The sequence below is a fragment of the Scylla paramamosain genome, chromosome 39 (assembly GCF_035594125.1).
Source record: "Scylla paramamosain isolate STU-SP2022 chromosome 39, ASM3559412v1, whole genome shotgun sequence".
NCBI lineage: Eukaryota > Metazoa > Arthropoda > Malacostraca > Decapoda > Portunidae > Scylla > Scylla paramamosain.
In genome coordinates, this window is record NC_087189.1 from 14,674,882 (window position 1) to 14,684,881 (window position 10,000).

General features: G+C 40.7%; 1 protein-coding gene across 4 annotated transcripts in view; it reads left to right on the top strand.

Annotated features, from left to right (window-relative positions):
* Positions 1-1,646: 1,646 nt before the first annotated feature.
* LOC135092280 (hemicentin-2-like) overlaps positions 1,647-10,000 on the top strand; it is a 261,861-nt gene continuing 253,507 nt past the window's right edge. Inside the window, exons 1-2 of one of the 4 annotated variants that reach the window (XM_063990731.1) lie at positions 1,647-2,077; positions 2,186-2,886. The gene's annotated coding sequence lies outside the window, so the exon portion shown is untranslated. The remainder of the gene's footprint in view (positions 2,078-2,185; positions 2,887-10,000) is intronic. The other 3 variants (XM_063990732.1, XM_063990733.1, XM_063990736.1) reach the window with 3 other exon arrangements.

The window sequence follows — 10,000 nt, forward strand, 5'->3', positions numbered from 1 at the left end:
TCCTCCTCTTCACGTTCTCCCGCCACGGAAATCATTGCTCACAAAACAAACATTGGATTTCCTTTCAACTTTAGTGGAATAACAGGAAGTGTGGAAGATGGTAACACACACACACACACACACACACACACACACACACACACACACACACACACACACACACACACACGAGGCGTGACAAACCATAACGAAGAGACAATTAACTGAAATAAACGGAAAGCAGACATATTTTGAAACTACTACTACTACTACTACTACTACTACTACTACTAGTACTACCACTACTACTATTGCCACTACTACTACTACTACTACTACTATTTCCACTGCTACTACTATTACTACCATTACTACCACCACTGTTACTACTACTACTACTACCACTCCTACTACTATCACTACTACTAATACTGCTACTACTATAACCACTACTGCTACTAATATAACCACCACTACTACTACAAGTACCACTATCATCACCACCACTACTACTATTACTACAACTACCACCACTACCACCACCACCACCACCACTACTACTACTGTTTTCATCACATTACTAGAAACGCAATTTCGAAGTTATTAGCAGAGAGAGAGAGAGAGAGAGAGAGAGAGAGAGAGAGAGAGAGAGAGAGAGAGAGAGAGAGAGAGAGAGAGAGAGAGAGAGAGAAATCGCTCCTGTGTGGGATCTGCATCAGAATTCGAAAAAGAAAAAAAAGAAAAAGAAAAAGGATTGAAATAACAGACCCAGTAAACCAAAGGAACTGGAAAAGAAAAAGAATAAAAAGAAAACTATATGAGAAAATGAATGAGACGAAGGAGGAGGAGGAGGAGGAGGAGGAGGAGGAGGAGGAGGAGGAGGAGGAGGAGGAGGAGGAGGAGGAAAAGGAGGAGGAGGTAAGAAGGATGGGGGAAAAATAAAGTACAATGGATTATTAGGGAAAGAAAATGGAGGAGGAGGAGGAGGAGGAGGAGGAGGAGGAGGAGGAGGAGGAGGAGGAGGAGGAGGAGGAGGAGGAGGAGGAGGAGGAGGAGGAGGAGTCACAGAAAAGTTCAGTGACCTGTGAAAGATGAACAACAGAGAGAGAGAGAGAGAGAGAGAGAGAGAGAGAGAGAGAGAGAGAGAGAGAGAGAGAGAGAGAGAGAGAGAGAGAGAGAGAGAGAGAGAGAGAGAGAGAGTAAATCAAAAGGGACGGGGAGAGAGGGGGAAGGGAGAGAGGTAAGTCAGTAGGTAAATTGGCAAGTAGAGCAGGGAGGGAGAGAGGGAGGGAGAGAGAGAGAGAGAGGGAGAGGGAGAGGGACAGGGAGAGAGGGAAAGTGTAGGTCAGACAGTAAGTAGGTACACGGTGAGAGAGAGAGAGAGAGAGAGAGAGAGAGAGAGAGAGAGAGAGAGAGAGAGAGAGAGAGAGAGAGAGAGAGAGAGAGAGAGAGAGAGAGAGAGAGAGAGAGAACGAGAAAAAGAACGAGAGAACGAGAAAAAGAACGAGAACGAGAGAGAGAGAGAGAGAGAGAGAGAGAGAGAGAGAGAGAGAGAGAGAGAGAGAGAAAGCGGAAGGGAGAGTAAGGAGGAGGAAGCACAACCAGAGAGAGAGCGAGTGAGCGAGTGAGGCAACCGGGAGTGAGGCAGGCCGGGAGGTTGAGAGAGAGAGCGAGAGAGAGAGGGAGAGGGAGAGTGAGTGAGGGAGGGAGTGAGAGGAGGGAGAGGAGGGAGTTGCGCGCACTCTCGCTGATCACCGCTACCTTTGTGCACGGGGAGGTCGTCAGTAGTCGGGCAGATGGCGGCGGGGCTTTACCGCGCCAGCCCTTCGCCGCTCGCTCACACGCACACGCACACCTACACGCACACACACGCACACACACACACTCTCACACAACTCCCGCTAAAGACGTGTGCCGTGGAACCTCGCTCGAGACCTGAAGACCAAGGGAAAGCAGAGAAAAATGTACTGCTTTCAATCTCTCGCGTTTTTTGATTCTTGTTTCTCTCTTTAAGCGTGAGAAGTGAGACGGGAAGTTGAGTCGAGGTGAAATGTTCTACTTTGTTTTTCTCGCTTTAAATATTTCGTCTTATCCCGCCGTAAGTGTTTTTTTTTTCTTTTTCTTTAGGTTCGCATAAGGAAAAGAAGTAATTGTTATAGTAATTGTTATAGTTGTGATGCATTTTCTCATCTCTCCTGTGCCGCAGATCACGAACGGACGCATGAACGACTGCACGGACGGGAAATAAAGCGACGAAGACGAGGAAGGAGGAAATAAAAGAGTAAATGGGAAAAAAAATAGGAAACTAATAGTGTCGAGTGACCACAACTGCCTGCGTGTGTGCGTGTGTGCGTGTTTGTCTGTATGTACGTGCGTGCGTGGTGAACCAACTAACACGTACAGAGGAAACGAGAGATAGAAGATAAATAAAAGAAACTCACCAGAGACGAACGAACAAGAAGTAGGGATAGAAGAAGAGAGAAGAAGGAAGATTAAGGGAAGATTCATCTTATTTCTATTTTTTTTTTTTTTTTTCGTTCTCAAAGTCTCTCCTTCAGGAAAAAAAAGTTTGATTTACTGACGAAAAACAATAAAAAAGTAGAATGGTTGGTTAATTCCGCAGCGGTTAATCTTCCCTTTCCTTTGCCTACTCCTTTATTCCTTCTCCCCTTCCCCCCTCCCTCCCTCTCCCTCTCTCTCTCTCTCTCTCTCTCTCTCTCTCTCTCTCTCTCTCTCGTCTTCGTGTTGTTTATTTTCCACGTAGTGAGCCTATAATTTCCTCCTCCTCCTCCTCCTCCTCCTCCTCCTCCTCCTCCTCCTCCACCACCTCCTCCTCCTCCTCCTCGGTCTACGGCATCCCCCTCACCTCCTCCATCTCCTCCAGCTACTCATCTCCACTTTAAAAAGGTAAGTTCAGAGTTTTATTTTATTTTCTTTCTTTTCTTTCGTCTTGTTGTCTTGTTTCCTCCTCCTCCTCCTCCTCCTCCTTTCTCAATCATTCACCATTCACTTCAACTCTCTCTCTCTCTCTCTCTCTCTCTCTCTCTCTCTCTCTCTCTCTCTCTCTCTCTCTCTCTCTCTCTCTCTCTCTCTCTCTCTCTCTCGAGTTGAGTGATTGGTGAAAGTTGTCTGATAAAAAAATATATAAGACACAAAAAGTTTATGGACTTTTTGATTTATTATTTATTTTTTGGGTGTTTTTCCTCCCCCTTGTCCTGCCCTTTTTTGGGGGTGTGGGTAATGAGGGGGAAGAAAGGGAAGAAAGGGAGAAAAAAGGAAAGAAGTGTTGTAGGGGGGAGAGAAAGTCTGAGGAAAGGAAAGAGAAAAGGGAGAGAAGGATGGGGAAAAAGATACGAGGATGAATGAATGAGAGGAAAACAGAGAGAAAAGGACTAGGAGGGGAAGGTAAAAGTGAAGAAAAAGGGAGAAAAGGGAGAAAGGAATGGGAAAAAGGAGAAAAAAGATCGATAAAAGAACATAAAAGAAAAAGAACGATAGAAATGTGAAGGAGAATGAAGAAAAGGAAGAAACCAGGGAGATTGAGAGGAAAAAGGGAGAAAAAGAAGATGAGAAAATAGGAATACATTACTCGTACGTGAATAAGAGTGATCCGTCCGTAATTACTTGCAAAGCTAGACCCGTACGTGAATTTTCGAAGGATTAAACACCGTACTTGACCGTTTCATAAGATCGATACCAAAGCGATTAAAAATAAATAAATAAACCGAATGCATTAATTGTACGTGACTAAAACTAATCCGCATTTCATTATTTGCGAATACGGACCAGTACGTAAATTTTCCCTACTGAATTTTCCCTAGCTTTCTTCTCCCTTTTTCCTCCTTTCCCTTCAAATTTCGCTCATTCCTTTTCTTCTTTTATGTTTTTATCGATCTTTTTCTCCTGTTCATTTTTTTTTTATTCTCTCTTTCCTTCTCACCCCGTACGTGAATTTTCAAAGGATTAACCCGCGTATTTTATTGCCCTTTAAATTTACACGTACGTGATTCAAAAGGCGTGATCGGTACGTGTTCGTGAGATTGATCGGAATTCTAGTCACGGGCACGGACAGATTGGGCGCCCGTGCTGTGGCCACGCCCGTGTCTTACTAAGTACTGAGTGGCCGAGCCGACCACTGCCACGCCCACCCAGGCAGACAACTTGCTCTTTTACCACGCCCACCGCCCGCCCACACTCCCCGCCCACCTAATATAAAGCCGCCCAGAAATATATACCGACTCGCCTCTCGATGTATGAAGTGAAAAAAAATAATAATAATCTCAAAAATATCTGCATTTAAAATTACCTATCCGCTTCTCGATATATATAATGGAAAACAAAAAAAAAGAAAAAAGATTACTACAAAAACACTCATTTAAACCCTTCCACTTGCCACTCGATATACAAAAGGGGAAAAAAACTCATTACCACAAAAAATACCTTCATTTCAACATTCCCATCAGCTTCTCGATACACAGAAGCGCAAAAATACTTAAATTTAACTCAAAATACTTGCATTTAATGGTATAATGAATGGTGATAGTGGAAATGCATAGATAAACCTTACAATCTCCATCCTAAGGTGAAAATTAAAGCCGATATAAATTCTTAAACCTCCCTTGCTGAAAATACAAAATTAAAAATGCAAAAATAAACTAAATACCTCAAAAATAATTGCACTTATTGATATAATGAAAGGTGGTGAGAGAAAATGCAGAGAGAAAGTTTTATCTTCGCTCCAAGTCGAAAATCAAAGCTAAAATAAATCTTTACACTTTCGTTGCTGAAAATACGAAGGAAAAGTGTAAAAAACAAAATAATAATAATAATAATAATAATAATAATAATAATAATAATAATAATAATAATAATAATAATAATAAATAGATAGATAGATAGATAAACAAATAAATAAATAAATAAACAGCTCAAAAAATACCTGCACTTACTGAACTTACTGATATAATGAAAGGATATAAAGAAAATAAAAAGGGAAAGTTGGATCTCCATTTTAACTTAAAAAATAAAGGTGAAGTAAATGTTGAAACGCTCAATGCTGAAAACGTAAGGCAAAGATGCAAGAAAAAAAAATCTTAAAAATACTTGCACTCTGATGTAATGAAAGGCGATAGAGTAAATGTATATATAAAGTTTAATCTCTATTCCAACTTAAAAAAAAATATAAAGCCGAAATGTTTGTACGTTCATCGCTGAAAATACAAAAGCAAAACACATTATTCTAAATACAAAACAAACAAACAGTGCACATCCGCTTATTGAAATAACACATAAACAGGAAATATTTACAAGAAAATCGCATCTTTTATCAATATCGTGAATATAAACTAAATTAAAAAAAATATATATATACTTAAACGCCGCCTTTGAAAATACAGTTGTTGAAATTATATAGAGCACTGAAGATTTATATAAAGAAAACTATAACTTTCTGGAATTTTTTATTTTACTGCCTGCGTGTCTGTCTGTCTGTCTGTCTGTCTGAGTGTGTTTGTCGAGAATTGATTTTATCGTGTACTTGTCCGTTCATTTATCTATCAATTTTTATCATGTCTATCCGTGTCTCTCTCAATTGCTTTTTATTGTTGTCTATTCTCCTATTTATCGTGTGTTTCTTTTTCATCTGCCGTCACCATTTTACCGCCTGTCTGTTTGTTTCTGTGTGTGTCTGTCCGTGTATCTATTTATCTGTGTATTTCAATTGATTTTGCTGTGTCTATTTGTCTGTGTCTACGAATCTTCAGTTTGTTTTAGCGTCTGTCTCTTCATGTACCTCCACTTTATCTTACCTGTCTGTGCGTCTGTCAGTGTAGCTACTCGTATCAATTTATCGTCTTTATGCGTCTTTCAATTGATTTTGCTGTCTATCTACCTTTTATCAGTATCTATCTTCTATTTACTCTACTGCATGTCGTATATCTACCGTCTCTATCTAACCGCTTATCTATCTCTGTCTATAAACTGAAAATATAAATCAAGGTAAGATAACAGGTAAGAACTAATTAGTGATTGGGTCATACCGGAACAGCCAATTAGCTTGACCTATCGCACCCAGGCAAGGTCACAAGGGGGTCAATAAATTGTGGACTGTGTTCTTAAACGCTTCCTGCTTTCTCTCTCTCTCTCTCTCTCTCTCTCTCTCTCTCTCTCTCTCTCTCTCTCTCTCTCTCTTGTATGTACTCGTATTTTCACCTGTCAAACTTTTCCAGTAACTTGCTTTTTTATCTTATTTACTTTTTCCCTTTCTCTCTATATCTGCCCTCCTCCCCTTTAAAAAAACACCGGCCTGAAGTAATATTTTTTTTTGTACCTGGGAGGGGTGTGTGTGTGTGTGTGTGTGTGTGTGTGTGTGTGATGGGGAGAGGGGAAAGGGAGGGGAATGTATTTTGGGGAGAGAAGAATGGGAGGGATCTGTATTTTGGGGTAAAAAAAAGGAAGGTATGTGTGTTTGTGTGTGTTGGGGTGAATATGAAGGGAGAGGGGTGTGTGTTGGGGAGAAGGAAGTAAGAGGGGAGAGTGTTGGGGTGAGGAAGGAGGAGGAGGAGGAGGAAGAGGAGAGTGCAATGGGGTGAAGAGGGAGAGGGAGAGAGAGAGAGGGAGAGAGGGAGAGTGCAGGGCTAACTGGGAAGAGTGAAGGGAGAGGTTTGGCCTTGGTAGTCTCTCGTACATTCGTAACTGTGGAATCGTACTGGATGTATAAAAATAAATAAATAAATAAATAAATAAATAAATAAATAATAATAAATAAATAAATAAATAAATATAATAAGAAAAAATAGAAAAAAAGAATCGCGTACGTGAAAAAAACTGAAGTGAACGAAATACTAAAAAATTTCTTCCCCCCCCCCCCATGTACTTCCTGTAAACACCCCAGCACCTGATCAGAAGCCGCAGCTCACTCACTCCCTCTCACTCACACACTCACATGAATAAATACACAGGTAAGATGTATACACCAACCACCACCACCACCACCACCACCACCACCTCAATCACCACTACTACTACCCTAACCACTATTTCCATCACCACCAATCCGCCACAAATCTTGACCCGACATGACCATCCCCAACACCCCCCTCTCTCCCTCTTCCCCCCTCACCACTCCCATCACCTCTCTCCCTCTACGTGGCTCTCCATCTCTCAACCTCCCTCTCCCTCCTCCTCCTCCTCCTCTTCTGGCCCACCGAACTCTCCCAGCTCTCTCTCTCTCTCTCCCCTCCTCTCCCAGTCACAATATTGATCTGGCATCCACAAAGTCCTTCAGGGTGACGGAAAAATAACACAGTGTAATATAACCAACACAATATCACCAAAGGATACAAATGGCTTCCAACACTATGCAGAGAAAAAATATATACTCGTATTTTTTTATGTATTTTGAAAGCATGTAACTTGATAACTGTTTTGAATTATTTATTTATTTATTTTTTTTAAGGAATACATACATGCATACTCTCTCTCTCTCTCTCTCTCTCTCTCTCTCTCTCTCTCTCTCTCTCTCTCTCTCGCTACAGTTGACATTTCTAAACCTCTAAGAACGCTCGCTGTTAAAAGATTCTGTTGACAAGTTTCTCTCCAGTAATTTGACAGCTCTGGGAGTGCTGGCCGACCGTGATGGTTGCTGCCTACTGATTTTGTGATGGTCTGAATAACATCTCTCTCTCTCTCTCTCTCTCTCTCTCTCTCTCTCTCTCTCTCTCTCTCTCTCTCTCTCTATTCTAGTTTTCTTTAATTTCCACCGTAAAATAAAAGAAATAAAGATACATCAATTTAAACCATCTCTCTCTCTCTCTCTCTCTCTCTCTCTCTCTCTCTCTCTCTCTCTCTCTCTCTCTCTCTCTCTCTCTCCCTCTATTCTAGTTTTCTTTAATTTCCACTGTAAAATAAAAGAAATAAAGATACATCAATTTAAACCATTCTCTCTCTCTCTCTCTCTCTCTCTCTCTCTCTCTCTCTCTCTCTCTCTCTCTCTCTCTCTCTCTCTCCCCCTTACGTCCACTTTTTTTTTTTTGTGGGGGGTTGAAAGCTAACGAGATTTAGTTTTTTATTGATCTTACTTTTTTATATTTTATTTCATCCAACTTTTATTTCAGTGTTTCTCTTTTTTTATGAGTTTCTTTAATTATTGCTTCATTTTATTTTTTTTATATTTTTTTCATATTCGCAATGTTTCTTTCGTATCTCTCTCTCTCTCTCTCTCTCTCTCTCTCTCTCTCTCTCTCTCTCTCTCTCTCTCTCTCTCTCTCTGCTGTTGTCGCTTTTGTTTTTTTGTGTTTTTGTTTTTTTTATTATTTTTTGTTGTTTTCTTTCATCCTTTTCTTACTCCTCGTTTTAAAATTTCCTTCATATTTCTTTTTTTTTTTTTTACTCGGTTCACATTTTTTTTATTTATTTACAATTTTATCAAGTGACCTTTGCCATTACTTTTTTTCTTTCCAATATTTTCTTGTTGTCTAGTGCTTGAATTTTAATTTCCAATACTCTTTAATCATTGCTTATACATATTTTACACTGTAGCAATATATACTCTCTCTCTCTCTTTCTCTCTCTCCCTCCCTCCCTCTCTCTCTCTCTCTCTCTCTCTCTCTCATTCATTTATTATTCTATTTCTCTCATTACTTCCATCTTCCCTTCATTTAAACTTTACTCTAATTCACTATTTCTTTCACCACTATGCAATGCCTTCCTTCATGTTTTTTTTTCACTATCAATCCATTTCTCTCCCTTCTTCCATCTCCCCTTCATTCACACTTCACTACTCCCGTCTCTTTACTGTCATTCACTCTTTTTTTCATCGCTACGCAAAGCTTCCTTCATTCTTTTCCCCTCAGGCTCAGGTAATGTCTAGCTTTTCCTTTCCTCTCCTCTCTTTCCATTTTCTTTTGCATTTCCCCGCCAGTGACAAGTCAGCTTACGCCTCTCCAAACTGTCTGGGAGGGGTGATCGTGTGTGTGTGTGTGTGTGTGTGTGTGTGTGTGTGTGTGTGTGTGTGTGTGTGTGTGTGTGTGTGTGTGTGTGTGTGTGTGTGTGTGTGTGTGTGTGTGTGTTTGGTTTTAAAGGCTATGTTTGTGACGATGTTTTTCTGTTTCTATTCTCTCTCTCTCTCTCTCTCTCTCTCTCTCTCTCTCTCTCTCTCTCTCTCTCTCTCTCTCTCTCTCTCTCTCTCATGATACAAAATGAGGTACTTATTACATTTTCCTATTTTTTTTTCTTTTTTAATGAAACGCGATAATCTAGTGGTGAAAAATTGTTACTACTACTACTACTACTACTACTACTACTACTACTACTACTACTATTACAGCTACTACTACTACTACTACTACTACTACTACTACTACTACTAGAAGATAAACGAAGAACTATGAAAAGTACAAGATAATGGCGAAGACAACACTAACAACACAACAACAACAACACAAACAACAACAACAACAATAATAATAATAACAATAATAACAACAATAACAACAATAATAGGCAATAAACAAAAAGCAATCAGAATCCATTAGAGAACCAAATAGGCCTCCTCCTCCTCCTCCTCCTCCTCCTCCTCCTCCTCCTCCTCCTCCTCCTCCACCTCCTCCTCCTCCTCCTCTCCCCCTCCCCCGGCTGGTCTAAATACTCCACAAGCCCATTAAGGTTCAGACCAGTTCTCAATTCCCGTCCATTCCAGGCCTCGCTCCACACTAATTCCCGTTCCATTCCCAGCCCGAGAGTAGGAGCCGCCGACAAGCCTGACGCGAACGCACACACGCACACACGCACGCACGCACGCACAAACTCACACACTAGTACATGCATGAACCTTTACATTCCTATACACACACACACACACACACACACACACACACACACACACACACACACACACAGATTTATAAGTATACGCACACAAACATACATACACAAACATACACACAAACATGTATATAAAGAAACACACACACACACACACACACACACACACACACACACACACACACACACACACACACAC